General features: G+C 34.4%; 2 non-coding genes across 2 annotated transcripts; one reads left to right on the plus strand and one right to left on the minus strand.

The window, feature by feature from the left end:
* Window positions 1–7,048: 7,048 nt before the first annotated feature.
* On the plus strand, window positions 7,049–7,120 carry TRNAG-UCC (transfer RNA glycine (anticodon UCC)). Its single transcript has one exon. It is a non-coding gene; the product is annotated as a tRNA-Gly (tRNA).
* Window positions 7,121–13,631: 6,511 nt separating this feature from the next.
* TRNAS-CGA (transfer RNA serine (anticodon CGA)) lies at window positions 13,632–13,713 on the minus strand. Its single transcript has one exon. It is a non-coding gene; the product is annotated as a tRNA-Ser (tRNA).
* Window positions 13,714–22,753: the final 9,040 nt, after the last annotated feature.

Below are 22,753 nucleotides of genomic sequence, written 5' to 3' on the forward strand. Positions count from 1 at the left end.
AAGTCTACAAATAATTAGGAATCGGTATGGACTTTTTGCACGGTACGTAGAGAGCCAGAATTGAAATATAAGGGTCGCTTATATGGGGCTATATACAATTATGAACTTGATATGGACCAATTTTTGTGTGATTGGGGATCGATTTATCTGAGGGCTATATATAACTATAGACCGATATGGACCTAGTAAGGCATGGTTGTTAACGGCCACGTACTAGCACAATGTACCAAATTTCAACTGACTCGGATGAAATTTGCTCCTCCAAGAGGCTCCAAAACCAAATCTCGGTTTATATGGGGGCTACATATGATCATGGACTGATATGGACCACTTTTGGCATGGCTGTTAAATATCATATACTACCATCACGTACTAAATTTCAACCAGATCGGATGAATTTTGCTTCTCCAAAAGGCACTGGAGGTCAAATCTGGGGATCGGTTTATATGGGGGCTATATATAATTATGGACTGATATGAACCAATTCCTGCATGGTTGTTGGCGTGAGTAAATAATTACACTCACGAAAATATACCTGCTCTCCAACATAAAACGCTTAAGAGTTAAATTCAATTACAATTTTAGTGACACCTGGGATGTTAAGGGTTTTATAACACTCTCGATTTTAATAATGCTCATGTTTTCAGACACTTCGGTAAGGTAAATTAATCATAAAATTATTCGTGAGTCACGATATTTTTCGTGAGTTACGATATTTTTCGTGAGTCACAACGTTTTCGTGCGTGAGTGTGCGTGAATACAAATATTCTTTTCGTGAGTGTGCGTGAGTCCTACCAAAACATATCGTGCGTGAGTGCGCGTGAGTATGATTTTTCAGTCGTGAGCGTGCGTGAGCGTGAGTAAACTATTACTCACGTGCACACCTCTACTATATATAATTATGGACCGATGTGGACCAATTTTGGCATGGTCATTAGAGACCATATACACAGAAAAAAATATCACCAAAATATTTCCAATTAAAAAGTTAATTGAAGTTGAAAATTTTTTCAATTAATAAATTAATTGATACAATTAACTTTTTAATCATGATAGAAACATAAAGTTAATTAAGTCAATGATTGAAATTTTTAAAATGTTTAATTAAAAAATTAATTGATACAATTAACTTTTTAGTCAAATTCGGAAGACTAATTCAGTTAAAAAAGTGCTGATTTTTTAATTAAAAATGTATTTCAAACAATCATTTGTTAATCCAAATAAAAACTCTAAGCCAATCTAACTAAATAATTAAAAATAGTTACCTTTTTAAAAATAGTTACCTTAATAAATTAATTGCGTTTTGCAATCAACATCAATTAAATTTTTAATTGAATCAATTCAAAAATTAATTGAATTTTGCTGAAAAGATCAATTAATTTTTAATCAAGAATTTTTTCTATGCCCAATTAAAACTGTGATTGATATTATCATTTTCGTGATTGAAGACATTTCAATTAAAAAATTAATTGGATCAATTAATTTGGTGATTGAATCAGAGAAAAAATTTTTTGTGTGTACACACTATTTTCAATTACCTTTTGAATTGGCTTAGAATTTTTAGTTGGATTAACAATTGATTGTTTAAAAAAAAAAATTTAATTAAAAATTTAAAAAAATGTTAATCACTTTTTTAACTGACTTAGTCTTCCGAATATGATAAAAGTTTATTGTATCAATTAACTTTTTAATTAAAAATTTTAAAATTTTCAATCATTGACTTAATTAACTTAATGTTTCTATCTTGATTAAAAAGTTAATTGTACCAATTAATTTATTAATTGAAAAAACTTTCAACTTCAATTAACCTTTTAATTGGAAATATTTTGGTGATATTTTTTTCTGTGTACTAATATCATGTACCAAATTTTAGCCGGAGCGGATGAAATCGGGGGATCGGTTTATATGGGGGCTATATATAGTTATGGACCGATGTGGGCCAATTTTTGCATGGTTGTTAGAGATTATATGCTGACACCATGTACCAAATGTCAGCCGGGTCGGATGAAATTTGCTTCTCTTAGAGGCTCCGCATGCCAAATCGGGGAATCGGTTTATATGGGGGCTATATATAATTATGGACCGATGTAGACCAATTTTTGCATGGTTGTTAGAGACCATATACTAACACCATGTACCGAATTTCAGCCGGCTATACGTAAAAGTGGACCGATATGGCCCATTTGCAATACCATCTGACCTAAATCAATAAGAACTACTTGTGCCAAGTTTCAAGTCGATAGCGTGTTTCTTTCGGAAGTTAGCGTGATTTCAACAGACGGACGGACGGACATGCTTAGATCGACTCAGAATTTCACCACGATCCAGAATATATATACTTTATGGGGTCTTAGAGCAATATTTCGATGTGTTACAAACGGAATGACAAAGTTAATATACCCCCCATCCTATGGTGGAGGGTATAAAAATCCTAAAAAGCCACAAATTTAACAAATTTGGATTATTTTTTCTGGATCCCGTAAAATCATGGGATTCAAAATAAAAAAAATCCGCCAATCGGGATAAATCCCGTCCCGAAAATTCATGGACTGTTATGTTTTTATTTTACTCAATAAATAAAATTTTATATACAATTTAAAATGTATGGTTTGAGCGGTGCAATGTACCGGATTTCGACAGTCATCATCTGGTAGGGTTACCAGTCGCTCATCTCAAGATGTTTGAATGGGCCAAAATACAACAGAGCCGTGTAATATGTGCAATATTTCATGCCAAACAACTATGGCCGAAAACGCAATTATGGAGGCAAAAATCAATTTTTCAGCTTTAAATTTTTTAATATTTTCTATTAAAGGTGAGTATTAAGTTCGAGTTTAGCCGCTAAAATTGTCAGTTTTTCACGATTACTTTTCTTTAATAATTCATTTTAAGGAATATAAACTTTGTGAAAATTTGCATTGGGATATTCCCCATCAAGTTATAATGAAATCTGCGACAAATGTGTATAATTTTATGACGTTTTTAACTCATTTAGTTTTCACTTTAGTGAAAATTAGCGGCTAAACTCGAACTTAATACCCACCTTAAGGGTTTAATTATCAACATATTGATATTAAACAAGTATATACAGCAGTAAGTTCGGCCGGGCCGAATCTTAAATACCCACCACCATGAACCAAATATTAGGGTTTCCTTTGAAATTTCAGGAGGGCTTGAGGACTTCAGGACACTTCCCGAAGATAAATTTAAAGATTTCACATATGAGGACTATATCAATTCTGGATTTATAAGAACCATTTTTTGTTTGAGTTTTAGAGGAATCATTAACATCTCTTGTAAGTGTGCAAGAAAATTATAAAATAACGTCTTGATTTGAAATCTTAAATCTGTAGAAGTAAAATCTGGAAATTTTACATTGAGTTTCAAGCAATTTTCATGATCAGTGCGCCTTCTACACCCTCAAGAAGTGAAGTCGGTCTATATGGAGGCATTACCAAATGGACCGATAAAAACTTAATCCGCTACACGTTTTTGTGAGCCTAAAATACCAGAATATTTACAATTTCAGGCAAATCAGATGAAAACTACGGTTTCTAGAAACCCAAGGAGTTAAATCGGGAGATCGTTCTTATAGGGGCTATACTAAAATATGGACCGATACTCACCGTTTTCGGCACACCTCTATATGACCCGAAAATACCTCTAGATTTCCAATTTCAGGCAAATAGGATAAAAACTTCGGATTCTAGAAGCCCACGAAGTAAAATCGGGAAATCGGTCTATATGGGGGCTATACCAAAATATGGACCGATACTCACCATTTTCGGCACACCTCTTTATGGTCCTACAATACCTCTCGATTTCCAATTTTAGGTAAATTGAATAAAAACTGCGGTTTCTATAAGCCCAAGAAGCAAAATCGGGAGATCGGTCTGTATGGGGGCTATACCAAAATATGGACCGATATTCACAATTTTTGGCACACGTATTTGTGGTCCTACAATACCTCTCGATTTCCAATTTTAGGTAAATTTAATAAAAACTGCGGTTTCTATAAGCCCAAGAAGTAAAATCGGGAGATTCGTATATATGGGGGCTATACCAAAACATGGACCGATACTCACCATTTTTGGCACACGTATTTGTGGTCCTACAATACCTCTCGATTTCCAATTTTAGGTAAATTGAGTAAAAACTGCGGTTTCTATAAGTCCAAGAAGTAAAATCGGGAGATCGGTCTATATGGGGGCTATACCAAAATATGGACTCACAATTTTTGGCACACGTATTTGTGGTCCTACAATACCTCTAGATTTCCAATTTCAGGTAAATTGAATAAAAACTGCGGTTTCTATAAGCCCAAGAAGTAAAATCGGGAGATTGGTCTATATAGGGGCTATGCCAAAACATGGACCGATACTCACCATTTTTGGCACACCTCTTTATGGTCATAAAATACCTCTAGATTTCAAATTTCAGGCAAATTGGATAAAAACTACGATTTCTATAAGCCCAAGACCCCAAATCGGGAGGTCGGTTTATATGGGGACTATATCAAAACCTGGACCGATATAACCCATCTGCGAACTTGACCTGTCTGCAGACAAAAGACGAGTTTGTGCAAAATTTCAGCACGATTGCTTCATTATTGAAGACTGTAGCGTGATTACAACAGACAGACAGACAGACGGACAGACGGACATCGTTATATCGTCTAAGAATTTCTCCCTGATCAAGAATATATATACTTTATATAGTCGGAAATCGATATTTCGATGTGTTACAAACGGAATGACAAACTTATTATACCCCCCTTCTCCATTCTATGGTGGTGGGTATAAAAATTAATATAAATTGTTACATTTGGCAACCCAGTTTATGCACAAACAGCTGTTAGTATTTACAAAAATTTTAACAGGTGATAACAAGAGTACTCATATTTTTGTTGAACCCACTTTGCTTGAAGATTTTTATAGGCATTACTTTAAGAAGGGGCGTGTTCCGCCCATTTTAGCTTAAATCCATTTTTTTATAACTACAAATTTATTCACCAAATTTTGTGAAGCTAACTTGGTGGGAAGATTTTTTGACGCTAAAACCTCGATATCGCCCACAGTACAATAAGTTTTTACATTTGAGTATTAAACTTAAAAATAGATTTCGCATTGCATATTAAAATGATTGCTAAAGATAACCACATGCCCAGGTGAAACCGTGTAGAGATCTCTCTCCATATTTGTGATTATAATCCAAAATCCATAAAAAATCCAAGATTGGTTTAGACATTATTGTCATATTAAAATCTAACAGAAATGTTGTTTCCTTTGTAATATACTATTTTTTAATTCCAATTTAAAAACAAGTGTATACGGCCGTAAGTTCGGCCAGGCCGAATCTTATGTACCCTCCACCATGGATTGCGTAGAAACTTATACGAAAGACTGTCATCCACAATCGAAATACTTGGGTTGTGGTATCTTAAAACTTCTTAACATTGTTTTCTAAATTGTGAGTTAGTCCATACGTGGTATATATTAGACAAAAAAGTTATGTATAGTTAAGTCTACAAATAATTACGAATCGATATGGACTTTTTGTACGTAGAGAGCCAGAATTGAAATATGGGGGTCGCTTATATGGGGGCTATATACAATTATGAACTTGATATGGACCAATTTTTGTGTGATTGGAAATCGCTTTATCTGAGGGATATATATAACTATAGACCAATATGGCATGGTTGTTAACGACCATATACTAGAACAATGTACCAAATTTCAACTGACTCGGATGAAATTTGTTCCTCCAAGAGGCTCCAAAACCAAATCTCGGGATAGGTTTATATGGGGCAATATATGATTACGGACTGATATGGACCACTTTTGGCATGGTTGTTAAATATCATATACGATCACCACGTACCAAATTTCAAGCAGATCGGATGAATTTTGCTTCTCCTAAAGGCACCGGAGGTCAAATCTGGGGATCGGTTTATATGGGAGCTATATATAATTATGGGCTGATAGGAACCAATTCCTGCATGGTTGTTGGATACCATATACTAACATCACGTACCAAATTTCAACCGAATGGGAAGATTTTTGCTCATCCAAGGGGCTCTGGAGGTCAAATCTGGGGATCGGTTTATATGGGGGCTATATATAATTATGGACCGATGTTGACCAATTTTTGCGTGGTTGTTAGAGACCATATACTAACACCATGTACCAAATTTCAGCCGGATCGGATGAAATTTGCTTCTCTTAGAGGCCTCGCAAGCCAAATCGGGGGATCGGTTTATATGGGGACTATATATAATTATGAACCGATGTGGACCAGTTTTTGCATGGTTGTTAGAGACCGTATACTGACACCATGTACCAAATTTCAGCCGGATCGGATGAAATTTGCTTCTCTTAGAGGCCTCGCAAGCCAAATCGGGGGTTCGGTTTATATGGGGGCTATATACAATTATGGACCGATTTGGACCAATTTTTGCATGGTTGTTAGAGACCATATACTAACATCATGTACCAAATTTCAGCCGGATCGGATGAAATTTGCTTCTCTTAGAGGCCTCGCAAGCCAAATTTAGGGAGTCCGTTTATATGGGGCTATACGTAAAAGTGGACCGATATGGCCCATTTGCAATACCGTCCGACCTACATCAATAACAACTACTTGTGCTAAGTTTCAAGTCGATAGCTTGTTTCGTTCGGAAGTTAGCGTGATTTTAACAGACGGACGGACGGACGGACATGCTCAGATCGACTCAGAATTTCACCACGACCCAGAATATATATATACTTTATGGGGTCTTAGAGCAATATTTCGATGTGTTACAAACGGAATGACAAAGTTAATATACCCCCCATCCTATGGTGGAGGGTATAAAAATCGTTTATTTAAATTTTATAATAAATTAAAGATAACAACTATTTCAAGCATTGTTGGCATTGATTAAAATAGATGAATACTATTGTACATCGTACGATGTGTTTTAGCAAAATAACAAAAGCTTTTTATTTAAAAAGCTTAAAGCTTCGACTACATTGAAGTAGATGTTTTCACTCGACCGACGACAGTGGCGTTGGTGGTGTAATGGTCAGCATAGTTGCCTTCCAAGCAGTTGATCCGGGTTCGATTCCCGGCCAACGCACATTGTTTTTTCTTCTTTATTTCTTTTTTAGTTATTTGTTTATTTATTTATACGTGCGAGAAAAAAAACACTAAAGTTGAAACCAAAATATATCTATGGACTTATGACAAAACCCCATAAGTCGAGATAGGACAATTTTATGTTATGTGTAGTTTTTGAAAGAGCATCTTTCTGTGTTTACAAATTTTCAATATTTGCACTAGATCGGGAGATATAGAATGGTGAAAACACCATAAGTCGCGAATGTTTAAAATAACATCATATGTTGTAACTAAAATCGAAATACTTGTATGATACTTTTGCCAAAACAACATAAGTCCACATAAGGTTTGTGTAGTTGACCATTTTTATACCCTTCACCACTGCTGTGGTACAGGGTATAATAAGTTTGTGCATTTGTATGTAACGCCAGGAAGGAGTAATCATAGACCAACCTTTTAGTATACGGATCGGCTTAGAATTAAATTCTGAGTCGATTTAGCGATGTCCGTCTGTCTGTCTGTCTGTCTGTTGATGTATTTTTGTGTGCAAAGTAGAGCTCGCAGTTTTAGTCCGATTGTCCTAAAATTTGGTATAGGGTCCTGTTTCGGCTCAAAGACGATCCCTATTGATTTGGGAAAAAATCGGTTCAGATTTAGATATAGCTGCCATATATATTTTTCACCGATCTGGTCATAATTGGCGTGTATATCAACCGATCTTCCTCAAATTCCGTACATCCGAATATTTTATGAGTCTCGAAACTTGCAAAATATCAGCAAAATCGGTTCAGATTTAGATATAGCTCCCATATATAGCATTCGCCCGATTTACACTCATTTGCCCACAGAGGCCAATTTTTTGCTCCGATTTAGTTGAAATTTTGCATAGGGAGTAGAATTAGCGTAGGGAGTAGAATATGCGTGCCAAATTTGCTTGAAATCGGTTCAGATTTGGATATATCTCCCATATAAAGCTTTCGCCCGATTTACACTCATATGACCACAGAGGCCAATTTTTAACTCCGATTTAGTTGAAATTTTGCACAGGGAGTAGAATTAGCATTGTAGCTATGCGTGCCAAATTTGGTTGAAATCGGTTCAGATTTAGATATAGCTCCCATATATATGTTTTTCTGATTTCGACAAAATGGTCAAAATACCAACATTTTCCTTGTAAAATCGCCACTGCTTAGTCGAGCGATAAATCATAAATAAACTTTTTCGAAGTTTCCTTAAAATTGCTTCAGATTTCAGATTTTTTTACTAACATTGTGTTCCACCCTAGTGCATTAGCCGACTTAAATTTTGAGTCTATAGATTTTGTAGAAGTCTATCAAATTCTTCCAGATCGAGTGATATTTAAATGTATGTATTTGGGACAAACCTTTATATATAGCCCCCAACACATTTGACGGATGTGATATGGTATCGAAAATTTAGATCTACAAAGTGGTGCAGGGTATAATATAGTCGGCCCCGCCCGACTTTAGACTTTCCTTACTGGTTTTTTTTTTTACAAAACAACATATTTCGAGTCATGGTGTTTTGTCGAAAAACAAATAAAAATAAACGCATATTTAACTTCAGTTGTGTTGTTTTTTTAGTCAGAATATGATCATGATGCAATGTGACAAAAACACCATAAATAATGATGTTATTTATATTCGTCACCGCTACTGTGGTACAGGGTATAATAAGTTTGTGCATTTGTATGTAACGCCAAGAAGGAAGAGTCGGAGACCCATCGTTTAGTATACCGATCGTCTTAGGAATTAAATTCTGAGTCGATTTAACGATGTCCGTCCGTCTGTCTGTCCGTCTGTCTGTCTGTCCGTCTGTATGTTCATGTATTTCTGTGCGCAAAGTACAGGTCGCAGTTTCAGTCCGATCGTCCTCAAATTTGACACAGGGTCGTTTTTTGGAGCAAAGACAATCGCTATTGATTTGGAAAAAAAATCGTTTCAGATTTAGATATAGCTGTCATATATATTTATCTCCGATTTGGTCATAATTGGCGTGTTTATCAACCGATGTTCTTCAACTTCCGTGCATCAGAATATTTTATGAGCCTCGAAAAACTTGCAAAATATCAGCCAAATCGGTTCAGATTTAGATATAGCTCCCATATATATCTTTCGTCCGATTTAGACTCATATGGCAACAGAGGCCAAAGCCGATTTTCGTAAAATTTTGCAGAGATTGCAGAATAATTATTCTAACTATGCATGTTAAATTTAGTCAAAATCGGTTCAGATTATATATAGCTCCAAAGTTGTGGAAATATGGTAAACTGTTTCATATTTTAGACCCATTTTTAATGGGATTTACCTCCAATGGACTGGATAGTTTCCAAGGAGAATACATATAATATGATATTTGTGTGTGTCAAGTTTGATCTAATTTGGTTCAGAATTAGATAAAGCAAGAATTGTAAATGTTACTCAAATTGTCCGATATCTCGAATACATAAGTATCGCCTGATAAATCGCACATGTACAATTGCATTAAAATTTCTCTCGCTTCATATTTCCCATACTTTTTTATTAACATTGTGTTTCATTCCAGGGCGTTAGCCGATTTCAAATTTGATGTAGTTGAGATGGTAACACAAATGTTTGTCTACATAGCGGTGAAGGGTATAATATAGTCGGCTTTGCCCGACTTTAGACTTTACTTACTTGTTTTTTAAAATAAAATATCATATGACAAAACAACATAAGTCGGTAATTCCTAATTTTCTCATAATCGGGGGGTTCTAGGTGGTTTGGCAAATAAGCTATCGGAAAGGTCTATCACATAAATATTAAACATTTTCCAATTCTTTTCTACAGAAGTTTTTGAGACACCGTAAAGGTGTATTTTCGCTCTCCTATAAAATTGAGCTTTTAGACGTATGGGGTTTTGTCATAAATCCACAAATATAATTGTAAATAAATTTATGTATTAAAAAATAATAGTAAACAAGTATATACGGCCGTAAGTTCGGCCAGGCCGAATCTTCGATACCCTCCACCATGGATTGCGTAGAAACTCTACTAAAGACTGTCATCCACAATCGAATTATTTGGGTTGCGCTAACACTTGCCGATGGCGAGGTATCTTAAAAAATCCTTAACACCGTCTTCTAAATTGTAAGTTAGTCCATACGGGGGATATATTAAACAAAAACAAGTATATACGGCCGTAAGTTCGGCCAGGCCGAATCTTATGTACCCTCCACCATGGATTGCGTAGAAACTTCTACGAAAGACTGTCATCCACAATCGAATTACTTGGGTTGTGGTATCATATACTATCAAAACGTACCAAATTTCAAGCAGATCGGATGAATTTTGCTTCTCCAAAAGGCACCGGAGGTCAAATCTGGGGATCGGTTTATATGGGAACTATATATAATTATGGACTGATAGGAACCAATTCCTGCATGGTTGTTAGATACCATATACTAATATCACGTACCAAATTTCAACCGAATTGGAAGAATTTTGCTCTTCCAACGGGCTCTGGAGGTCAAATCTGGGGATCGGTTTATATGGGGCGTATATATAATTATGGACCGATACCGACCCATTTTGAAGTTTGAGACCATATATTAACACAACGTACCAAATTTCAATTGAATCAGATGAATTTTGGTCTTCCAAGAGGCTCCGGAGGTCAAATCTGGTGATCGGTTTATATGGGGGCTATATATAATTATGGACCGATGTGGACCAATTTTTGCATGGTTGTTAGAGACCATATACTAACACCATGTACCAAATTTCAGCCGGATCGGATGAAATTTGCTTCTCTTAGAGGCCTCGCAAGCCAAATCGGGGGATCGGTTTATATGGGGGCTATATATAATTATGGACCGATGTGGACCAATTTTTGCATGGTTATTAGAGACCATATACTAACACCATGTACCAAATTTTAGCCGGATCGAATGAAATTTGCTTCTCTTAGAGGCCTCGCAAGCCAAATCGGGGGATCGGTTTATATGGGGGCTATATATAATTATGGACGGATGTGGACCAATTTTTGCATGGTTATTAGAGACCATATACTAACACCATGTACCAAATTTCAGCCGGATCGGATGAAATTTGCTTCTCTTAGAGGCCTCGCAAGCCAAATGTGGGGGTCCGTTTATATGGGGGCTATACGTAAAAGTGGACCGATATGGCCCATTTTCAATACCATCCGACCTACATCAATGACAACTACTTGTGCCAAGTTTCAAGTCGATAGCTTGTTTCGTTCGGAAGTTAGCGTGATTTCAACAGACGGACGGACGGACATGCTCAGATCGACTCAGAATTTCACCACGACCCAGAATATATATACTTTATGGTCTTAGAGCAATATTTCGATGTGTTACAAACGGAATGACAAAGTTAATATACCCCCCATCCTATGGTGGAGGGTATAAAAAGGCCGATTAAATACGTATATAATAAAATACGTATATAATTTTCTATAGAAATAAAATGTTGACTAAGATTTCTATAGAAATAAAATTTTGATAAAATTTTCTATAGAAATAACATTTTGACAAAATTTTCTATAGAAATAAAATTTTGACAAAATTTTTTACAGAAATAAAATTTTAACTAAATTTTCTACAGAAATAAAATTTTGACAAAATATTTTACAGAAATAAAATTTTGGTAGATTAGTTTTGGCGATATGGACCAATTTTTGTGTGATTGGCCATTGGCTATATATAACTATAGACCGATATGGACCAATTTTTGCATGGCTGTTAGCGGCCATATAGCGCTTTGTACCAAATTTCAACCGAGTCTGGGGATCGATTTATATGGGGGCTATATATAATTATGGACCGATATGGACCAATTTTTGCTTGGTTGTTACTGACACCACGTACCAAATTTCAACCGGATTGGATGAATTTTGCTCCTCTAAAAGGCTCTGCAAGCTAAATCTGGGGGTCGGTTTATATGGGGGCTATATGTAAAAGTGATTCGATATGGCCCATTTGCAATACCATCCGACCTACATCAATAACAACTACTTATGCCAAGTTTCAAGTCGATAGCTTGTTGACGGACGACATCTCAAATCGACTCAGAATTTCAACACGACCCGGAATATATATACTTTATGGGGTCTTAGAGCAATATTTCGATGTGTTACAAACGGAATGACAAAGTTAATGGGGGGTATCCCCATCCTATGGTGGAGGGTAAAAAAATAGTTAAAGCAAAAATAAATCAAATTAGAGCAACAAATACAATATGTATATTAAATAGAAAACATAAGAAAAGGGAAAAATTAATTATGTTGAAGAAGAACTCAGCAAACTAAAGGCGATTTCGCAAACAAATTCATAAATTATTTATTATAATTTAATCGAAGTCATTATAAGAATAACAGTATGTGCGGCCGTAAGTGCGGCCGAATCTTATGTACTCTCCACAATGGATTGACTAATGTCAAGTGATCTCTATTTTAGTTCATGGAATTATTATGTGTGTAGAAAGTTTCCTCGACTTTAAAAGTTTTTGCGTTCGTTAGTTAAATGAACTAAAAACCGGCAAAATTTATACACAAATGAAACATACAGATTTACTAATATCGTACTTCTCACAAATAAGTTCATTATTTCTTAAAATGTGTAAATTTTACTACAAATGCGCCCCTCTTGGCACTAAAGGCAATTGAAAAAAAAATAATTTTCTTGAATTTATATTTACTTATTTTTGTGATATCGGCGTGATGTCAAGGTTTGTAATACTAAATTTTGTAAAAATAATCTAAATATTCAAAGTTTGATAAAATTTTTTCTTCGTGGTTGGTTAACTGTTTTTTTCCGCGTATTAATATTTGTCTTTAGTTTGATATAATTACCATATAACTCAATATTCCCGATTAAAATATTTCATTTATATCAACAGCTTTCCATTATATGAAACTACCGAATTTATGTCTCAAATTATGTAAAAGGCGATATTTTCATAAGATTTTCTTTAATGCTTACTGACTACAGTAAAAATCTCACAGTGGTCGGATCATTATTTTATGAATAATAACACTTTAACGCCCATTTTCATGGAACCCCGTTAGTGCTCCGTTAGCTAACGAACGAACTTTAAACCGTACTATGGACATATCTGACATCTTGCTTATATATTCCATATGTCAGTTAGGATCTTAACTGCTGAAAAATTCTCAGTTAAAGTTAACCGGAGAGAAGATATTTCGATATTACTTTCTGTTAACTGGGAGTTAAAACCTAACAGAGCTACATGAAATTGGCCGTAAGTGATGGTCGTCTAATTATAGAACAATATCTACAGTGGGGTTCAAAAGTGAGTAAATTCTTAATTTTAAAATTTCGTTGATGATAAAATAGACAATAAATTAATTAAATGTGTTTAATTTGAATATAGTGAATCAATTATATCATCATTTAAATTGGTCTACCGACATTCGCTACGAATGTGTTATACTAATGAGTTCAGGCTATTTTTTATTTTTTTTTTTTTTTTCAAAACAAAAAAATGCAAAACACAATTTTTCGCAGCCGGTAGGATTCGAACCTACGCTCCCAGAGGGAATCTGATTTCGAGTCAGACGCCTTAACCACTCGGCCACGACTGCTTGTGAGCGCCGCTTGTTCAATGATAAATTTGAAAATGCCATTTGTTTGCCACCCCTAAATTGCTCTATGACAAGGGAGCATAATTATTTTTTCAAATCTATTGTGTTTGTTGATTACAGCGAATAAATGGGGTGGAAAACCATAAGAAATCTTTAGTTTTTATTATTTTTAACAATTTCGTTTAAATTTCTTCCACATTGACATTATTTCCAATTATTTTCGATAAAGTGGCAGTAAAATGTTGCCAGTTACCTATGAAGATTTAGCAACACGCTTTGGCAGCATCCTATTACGTAGCAACAACATTCTGTGCTATACGTCATTGCTCATAAATCTTGTTGTTGTCTTTTTTCTGGGATTTTTTATTTTGTGATTTTTGCCTCAAGTCATGTTAAGCCGCCGTTAATTGACACGGACACACACATTCGTTTTGCTGAGTTCAATTGAGTGTCTTCAGTACTGCGCTATGCACCGAAAGACCATTGCGCGTTGCTTTGGCTCTCATTCTCCCCGGGCGACTCTAGTTATCACCAATTGTCGTAGTGCCGCAAAATTGCAATGCCGTTGGGGATGAGGTTGATCACAAAAAAAAAAAAAACATCTCAAAACAGTGGTTTTTGTAAACATTTTAGCGTCGTTTTCGGAAATTATTGTGATTATTGAAACATTTCTGGGATTTTGGAAATAAATGGGGGATGTTATAATGCTCGAAAAAAGTCATAATACCATTTAAAATTCAATTTTGCAGCGGTATTATAGACTTATCCACCATCACCATATGATGGGGGAGTACACCGAAAGAATTTTCTTCGTAAAAGGAACGACAAATTTCATTAAAAGTACGAAATTTGTCATTGATTTACAACCAAAGAAACATTTTGGCGTTCCTTCTCCCATCAATAAAAACTAAGTTTCCAACTCCACGTGCTTATACATACAAGCACCATTCTTTAAACTTGATTTTACATTTTTTATTTTCAAAGTTTCCCCAGGCTTCTGGTTTTTTTTTTATTTTTATGTATGTTCATGAAAACATTTCAATAAAACTATTTAATAAAAATGTTAAACGGTTTACAAAAAAAAAAAAAAAAACAAGTAAGGAAAGTCTAAAGTCGGGCGGGGCCGACTATATTATACCCTGCACCACTCTGTAGATCTAAATTTTCGATACCATATCACATCCGTCAAATGTGTTGGGGGCTATATATAAAGGTTTGTCCCAAATACATACATTTACGTATCACTCGATCTGGACAGACTTTGATAGACTTCTACAAAATTTATAGACTCAAAATTTAAGTCTGCTAATGCACTAGGATGGAACACAATGTTAGTAAAAAACATATGCACTAACTTATAATACCCTGTTCCACAGTGTGGAGCAGGGTATAAAAAAAATATGGGAAACATTTAAATCTGAAGCAATTTTAAGGAAACTTCGCAAAAATTTATTTATGATTTATCACTCAATATATATGTATTAGAAGTTTAGGAAAATTAGAGTCATTTTTACACCTTTTCGACTAAGAAGTGGCGATTTTACAAGGAAAATATTGGTATTTTGACCATTTTTGTCGAAATCAGAAAAACATATATATGGGAGCTATATCTAAATCAGAACAGATTCCAACCAAATTTGGCACGCATAGCAACAATGCTAATTCTACTCCCTGTGCAAAATTTCAACTAAATCGGAGTTAAAAATTGGCCTCTGTGGTCATATGAGTGTAAATCGGGCGAAAACTATATATGGGAGCTATATCTAAATCTGAACCGATTTCAACCCAATTTGGCACGCATAACTACAATGCTAATTCTACTCCCTGTGCAAAATCGGAGGAAAAAATTGGTCTCTGTGGTCATATGAGTATAAATCGGGCGAAAGCTATATATGGGAGCTATATCTAAATCTGAACCGATTTCAACTAAATTTGGCACGCATAGGTATAATGCTAATTCTACTCCTTGTGCAAAATTTCAACCAAATTGGAGTAAAACTCTGGCTTCTGGGACCGTATTAGTCCATATCGGGCAAAAGATATATATGGGAGCTACATCTAAATCTGAACCGATTTCAATAAAATGGTGCACATTTGACTATACTACCAATTGTACTCCTAGTGCAAAATTTCAACCAAATTGGGGTAATACTCAGGCTTCTAGGGCCGTATAAGTGCATATCGGGCGAAACATATATATGGGAGCTATATCTAAATCTGAACCGATTTCTTCCAAAATCAATAGGGTTCTATTTTGACCCAAAACACATACTTGTGCCAAATTCGAAGTCGATTGGCCTTAAATTACTACCTAATCCCTTGGTTACAAAAATGTGTTCACGGACAGACGGACAGACAGACAGGAGCCCACCCTAAGCATTTTTGTCAAAGACACCATGTGTCTATCTCGTCTCCTTCTGGGTGTTGCAAACATATGCACTAACTTATAATACCCTGTTCCACAGTGTGGCGCAGGGTATAAAAATACATTTGATTTCAAGAAAGAAAAAAAAACTACTACTTTTGTGAGTCACTGTATATGGAAATAAATTTTTTCCGAATAAAATTTTGAATTATATTTTTGTTTGGAAATATGTTTTTATTAATGAAAATAATAATTGAAATAATTAATATTTTAATTAAAACCGTAAAAAGTAAAATTCAAGTATTTTCTGATTCTCTTGAATTACTCTGAATGCATATGTTTTTTTATATGTTCCGATGTAAACAAAATATGTTTCGGGCTGGATTTTTTACACACAATATACTTAAGTACAAAAATATAATGTTCCTAAAATATCATAAAATGTGTGGGATACATATATTAATATGTTAAAATTACATATTTGGAGAAAACATTTACCTATATGTTCCCTTTATTTTTGGACGTGTTGGATTTTTGAAGCTCGTTCTCTCGCATTAGAAGAACACTTTAGCAATATAGAACTAGTTTACACTGAAACTGTACATTTGATGAGGGGTGACTTTTCTTATGTATATTGATCTGCTGAATTAAAAAAAATGTTTAAACATTTTTTATGGAACAGTTTTTGAGATATCCCGTTATTTTTAGTGTTTCGCTCTTTTTCACTAAACTTGAGTTAGAAATGTCCGATTATATCGGTGTTGGCACTTAACATAAATGAAATATATTGAGATGGCAAATAATCGTGTATAATTGTGATAAGTTAAAATATGGATGCAAAAAGGGAAAATTTTCAAAACAATCATGTTTTACAGTGACCTTTTTCCGCCGGAAAAGTACAAACCATTGAAAAAAAAATGGCCGCATAGATGTAAGTAATACGACCAACTAGAAGAAAAACGACCGAAAAATTAGAAAGTTATAAGCAATTGAGTGAACAAATCCGATGTCAAATCATGCAAATATGAGCCACTCATCCACACAAAAATGCATTTTTCGAATTCTTCAGATAAAAATATACATATAAGAAAAGTCACATCTCATCAAATGTACATGAAAAAATAATTTATTTTGTAAACTAGTGTAACATAATTCAAGTGAGTAGATCGTCCAATAAAGGGAACTGATGAGGATGTGGAAATCTGAAACACCTTTTTAACTTTTCAAACACGATAAAAAGACTGGTAATGATAGCCTAATAAATAAGCCATGATGTCATTACATGTACTACAGTACACTGAAAAAAAAAAAAAAAACAGTGAACCCACTAGGAAGATAAGTTTCGGTTAATTTTAGAAAATTTTGAATATTTGTAGAAAATTTTAACTAAACAGTATTACAAACGTTGGCATCACGCCGATGTCATAAAAATAAGTAAATATTTTTCGACAAAGAAAATTTATTAGACATAACTAAGTTTTTTCACTTGCTAAAGAAAAGTTTATAGTTTGAAGGAAAAACTTGGAGTTCAAAATTGCAATAATGTCTTTAGTTACATACGTAGTTCATGATGGACGCATTTTTCGTAAAATTTACAAATTTAAAGAAATTCTGAACTATTTTGTGGAAGACACGAATTTAGTTAATCTTTATTCTTCATTTGAGTATATATTTTTCCCCGAGTATAGTTAATTTAACTAACGTACACAAAAAATTATTAGAGTAAAGGAAACTTTCTCCAAACATAAAGGGTGATAGGTCAAAATTTGGTCAATATAAACTTGACGTATTTCTTTCAATTTTGCATTTAAAAAACCTGAACACCCCTCATTTTGAAGGTGTGTGTGTGTGGATTTTGGAATTCACTCTTCAGTTGTCAAAATACCGTCCAAGCAAGAAGAGCAGCGTATCAAAATTTTGCTCGCGCATCGCGAAAATCCGAGCTACTCGCACGCAAAGCTGGCAAAATCGCTAAAAGTTGCCAAATCAACCGTTACAAATATAATTAAAGTGTTTGGGGAACGTTTGTCGACAGCCAGGAAGTTTGGATCGGGGGGAAATCGAAAACCGGAAGCCGCTGAGACGACAAAGAGAGTTGCCGGTAGTTTCAAGCGAAACCCTAACCTCTCTCTCCGAGATGCCGCAAATAAGCTGGGTGTATCGTCCACAACCATGCATCGAGCCAAAAAACGAGCCGGACTATCGACTTACAAGAAGGTAGTGACTCCAAATCGCGATGATAAACAAAATACGACGGCCAAAGCGCGATCCCGGAGGCTGTACACGACGATGCTAACGAAGTTTGACTGCGCGGTAATGGACGACGAAACCTACGTCAAAGCCGACTACAAGCAGCTTCCGGGACAGGAGTTTTATACGGCAAAAGGAAGGGGAAAGGTAGCAGATATTTTCAAGCACATAAAACTGTCAAAGTTCGCAAAGAAATATCTGGTTTGGCAAGCCATCTTTACATGTGGCTTGAAAAGCAGAATTTTCATAGCTTCCGGGACTGTCAACCAAGAAATTTACGTGAAAGACTGTTTGAATAAACGTCTGCTGCCTTTCCTGAAGAAACACGGTTGTTCCGTACTGTTTTGGCCGGATTTGGCATCTTGCCATTACGGTTAAAAGGCCATGGAGTGGTACGCCGCCAACAACGTGCAGGTGGTTCCCAAGGACAAGAACCCTCCCAACACGCCAGAGCTGCGCCCAATTGAGAAATACTGGGCTATTGTCAAGCGGAACCTAAAGAAGACCAAAAAACTGCTAAGGACGAGCAGCAGTTCAAGGCAAACTGGCTTTCTGCGGCGAAGAAGGTGGACAAGGTGGCTGTACAAAATCTGATGGTAGGTGTCAAGCGTGAGGCCCGGCAATTCGGATTTGGAAAAGCGAAAGCCTAACTGAATATTTTTCCTGAATTTTATACTAATTGAACTTGAAAAAGAAATTTAATTTGATTTTTTAAATAAACGATTTCACCGATTTACACGCGTTTTCCCCTTGACCAAATTTTGACCGTATCACCCTTTAATAATTCCATGAACTAAAATAAAGTTAAATTGGCTTTAGTGAAATAGAGAGTTCACTTTTTTTTTGAGTGTATGCTTTGTGTACTTCGTAAAAACAAACAGTCCTGAATGAGCATCACTATGATAAATGTATTTTGAAAATTTTATTTCTACAGAAAATGTTGTCAACATTTTATTTAATAGAAAATTTTGTCAAAACTTTTATTCTATAGAAAACTTTGTCAAAATTTTATTTCTATAGAAAATTTTGTCAAAATTTTATTTCCATAGAAAATTTTGCCAAAATTTTATTTCTATAGAAAATTTTGTCAAAATTTTATTTCTATAGAAAATTTTGTCAAAATTTTATTTCTATAGAAAATTTTGTCAAATTTTATTTCTATAGAAAATTTTGTCAAAATTTTATTTCTATAGAAAATTTTGTCAAATTTTATTTCTATAGAATATTTTGTCAAAATTTTATTTTCATAGAAAATTTTGTAAAAATTTTATTTCTATAGAAAATTTTGTCAAAATTTTATTTCTATAGAAAATTTTGTCAACATTTTATTTCTATAGAACTCTTGGCCCTGGAAGAATATTTTGAAAAATCTACCAAAACATAAAGAATTATACCAACCTACCTATCAACCTACCTAAAGAATTATACCAACCTAAAAATCTACCATATTTGGTAGAAGTATATCTATCAACCGTGATTGGCAGCTCTGCATCCGACGTATAGCCCTGAAATGGCACCGAAAAATAATAAAGCGATTTTCAACGATTAATATTTGTTTTCTGGTTCTCTATTTCCGAAATATAAAAGGCAACCATCGTAAACAAAAAAATCGCTACAATAATGGAAAATTCATTTTATTTTAATATGAATGCCTGCTTCCACACACCCACTGTGCTACCTTACCGGCATCAATCGCAGCAGCAGTATAAGAAGTATCGAGTAGGACTACGAGTTGACAATTGAATGGCCTTTGAGCACTCAATACAATCGTTAACGACAATTTTTATTTAATAGAAGTTTCAGGCTACTACCTAGCTTAGCTTCTTCATCTTTCACTCTTCGTCTACTCTGGACGAGCGATAATATCAAATACTACCATTTCGTTGAGATGAACATTGTTGTTGCTGTTATAGCGGCAGATGCCGCGGTCAAATTTACTGATTATCTAGGCTTTTGTTTTTCCTTCATGGCCGGTCCGAAGAAACGATTTCAAAGATAAGCTATACCCACCACCACTGCGTAACAGACAGATTTCTTCTTTTTTTTGTTTTTGTCAACAAAGCCATGAAGAAAATCTACTTAACTTCACCAGTGTTAATGGTTTTGCGATAATATATTGAAGTATTGAAAAGATTTTCAGATATTTTTCTCTAAGGGTCATCATTTTAAGAAGAAGAACATCTGATCTGGGGGAGCGTTCGTTCCATGGATTTTGTAACACAAGATATTTTGTGTAATTTATTTTCCCATGTAGTACGTAAATAATTTATAAATGGTAGTTGGAAAAAGATGATAGTTGGTTTGAACTGCAGTTTACCTTATTTTCTAGAAATCACTGTAAATACTTTGAATAGTATGCGAAAAATTGTTTGTTTTTATTTTCAAAATCATAATTAAAACAAGTAAGTAAAGTAGAAATACGGGCGGGGACGACTATATGATACCCTAAACCGCCCTTACTGAATTAGTAATCTAAGCATTATTTATGAAAATTAAGGGGTACATGTCTATGGGTGCTTTGTCTCAATCTGACTATAGCTCATAGTCAATGTTGACAGGGAAAATGTTCGGTTTACCCTACCAGGACAAAAAAAGAAGTTCCCTACTTTCCCATACATTCCCAAACAATTTTCCCTACAATATTTTTCGTTAAATTTTTTGTTAAATCTCTATAGAAATAAAATTTTGAGAAAAAATCCCATAGAAATAAAATTTTGAGAATTTTTTTTATAAAAATAATATTTTGAAAAAAATTTCTATACAAATACAATTTTGACAAAATTTTCAATAGAAATAAAATGTTGACAAAATTTTCTACAGGAATACAGTTTTGACAAAATTTTCTATAGAAATCTTTGTTTGGTAGATTTGTGGTAATTTGTGGTAATCTTCAAATTTTGTTAGATTTTTTTTGGCACGAGTGGTAACTGTTGTTACCACACATAGTTAAATATTAAGCCTTGCCGGCTTCTAATTTCCGCCTCTAGAGCCACCAAAATGTAAAAATTATTACAAATTGTGTTGAGTGAAAATGTCCCTACGTCATACAAAACGCTAAATATTAGAAAAACCCTATATATACGGAATTTCCCCTAGCTCTAGCAACACTGGCTGTTGTTGATATTGCGCCTACGGAGTTAGTATGCCACTAATATTGAGCCCATTAAAATCGTTAAATTAGTGTGGGTAATAAATACAAATTTGTAAAAATCGAGCAATATTCTTATGTAAGAGCTACAAGTACGTATAAGTACGATCGGCTAGAACATCAAAATTTGAAATTTGAGTAACATTGGTTAATAAATAAGAGTACTATGGTCAAATTTGGGAAAATCGAGCGATACATATATATGGAAGCTATATCTAAATCTGAACCAATTTGAATAATATTTTGCGGGTTTGATTAATACCACAAAAGGTTACCTTGTGCAAAATTTGAGGTTATTACGATCAAATTTTTCAAAATCGGGCATTACATATATGGGAGCTATATCTACATCTGAACCGATTTCGATGAAATTTTGCATATACCGTTAGTACTATAGGGGACTGGATCTAGCCAACTTTGAGTAAGAGCGGTTAATAAGGGTTCTATGGCCAAATTTGGGAAAATCGGGCTATACATATATATGGGAGCTATATCTCAATCTGAACCGATTTCGATGATTTTTTGCACATATAGTTAGTGCTATAGAAGATTACATTTTATCAACTTTGAGTAAGAATGGTTGATAAATAAGGGTTTTATGGCCAAATTTAGAAAAATCGGGCGGTACATATATATGGGAGCTATAGCCAAATCTGAACCGATTTCGATGATTTTTTGCACATATATTTAGTGCTATAGAAGATTATATTTAGCCAACTTTGAGTAAGATCGGTTGATAAATAAGGGTTTAGTGGCCAAATTTGGGAAAATCGGGCGATACATATATATGAGAGCTATATCTAAATCTGAACCGATTTGAATAAAATTTTGCAGACTTTAAGGGCAATGAAAAAGCGTATCTTTTGCCAAATTTGGTGACGATCCGTTGGTAAAAAAGCGCAACGTAACCCCATTTGTCGAAATCGGGCGATACATATATATGGGAGCTATATCTAAATTTGATCCGATTTCTTCCAAATTCAATAGCGTTCGTCCTTGTGCCCAATAATAATTGCGACCGGAATCCTGTGAACAACAAATACATGGACAGACGGACGGACGGACACCAAGCGCTATATCGACTCATGAGGCGATTCTGAGTCGATCTGTATATATTTTATGGGGTCTAAAATCAATATTTCTGGTAGGCACATTTTATATATATATATATATATATATATATATATATATATATATATATATATATATATATATATATATATATATATATATATATATATATATATATATATATATATATATATATATATATATAT

This window comes from Haematobia irritans, chromosome 3 (assembly GCF_050003625.1).
Source record: "Haematobia irritans isolate KBUSLIRL chromosome 3, ASM5000362v1, whole genome shotgun sequence".
Lineage (NCBI taxonomy): Eukaryota > Metazoa > Arthropoda > Insecta > Diptera > Muscidae > Haematobia > Haematobia irritans.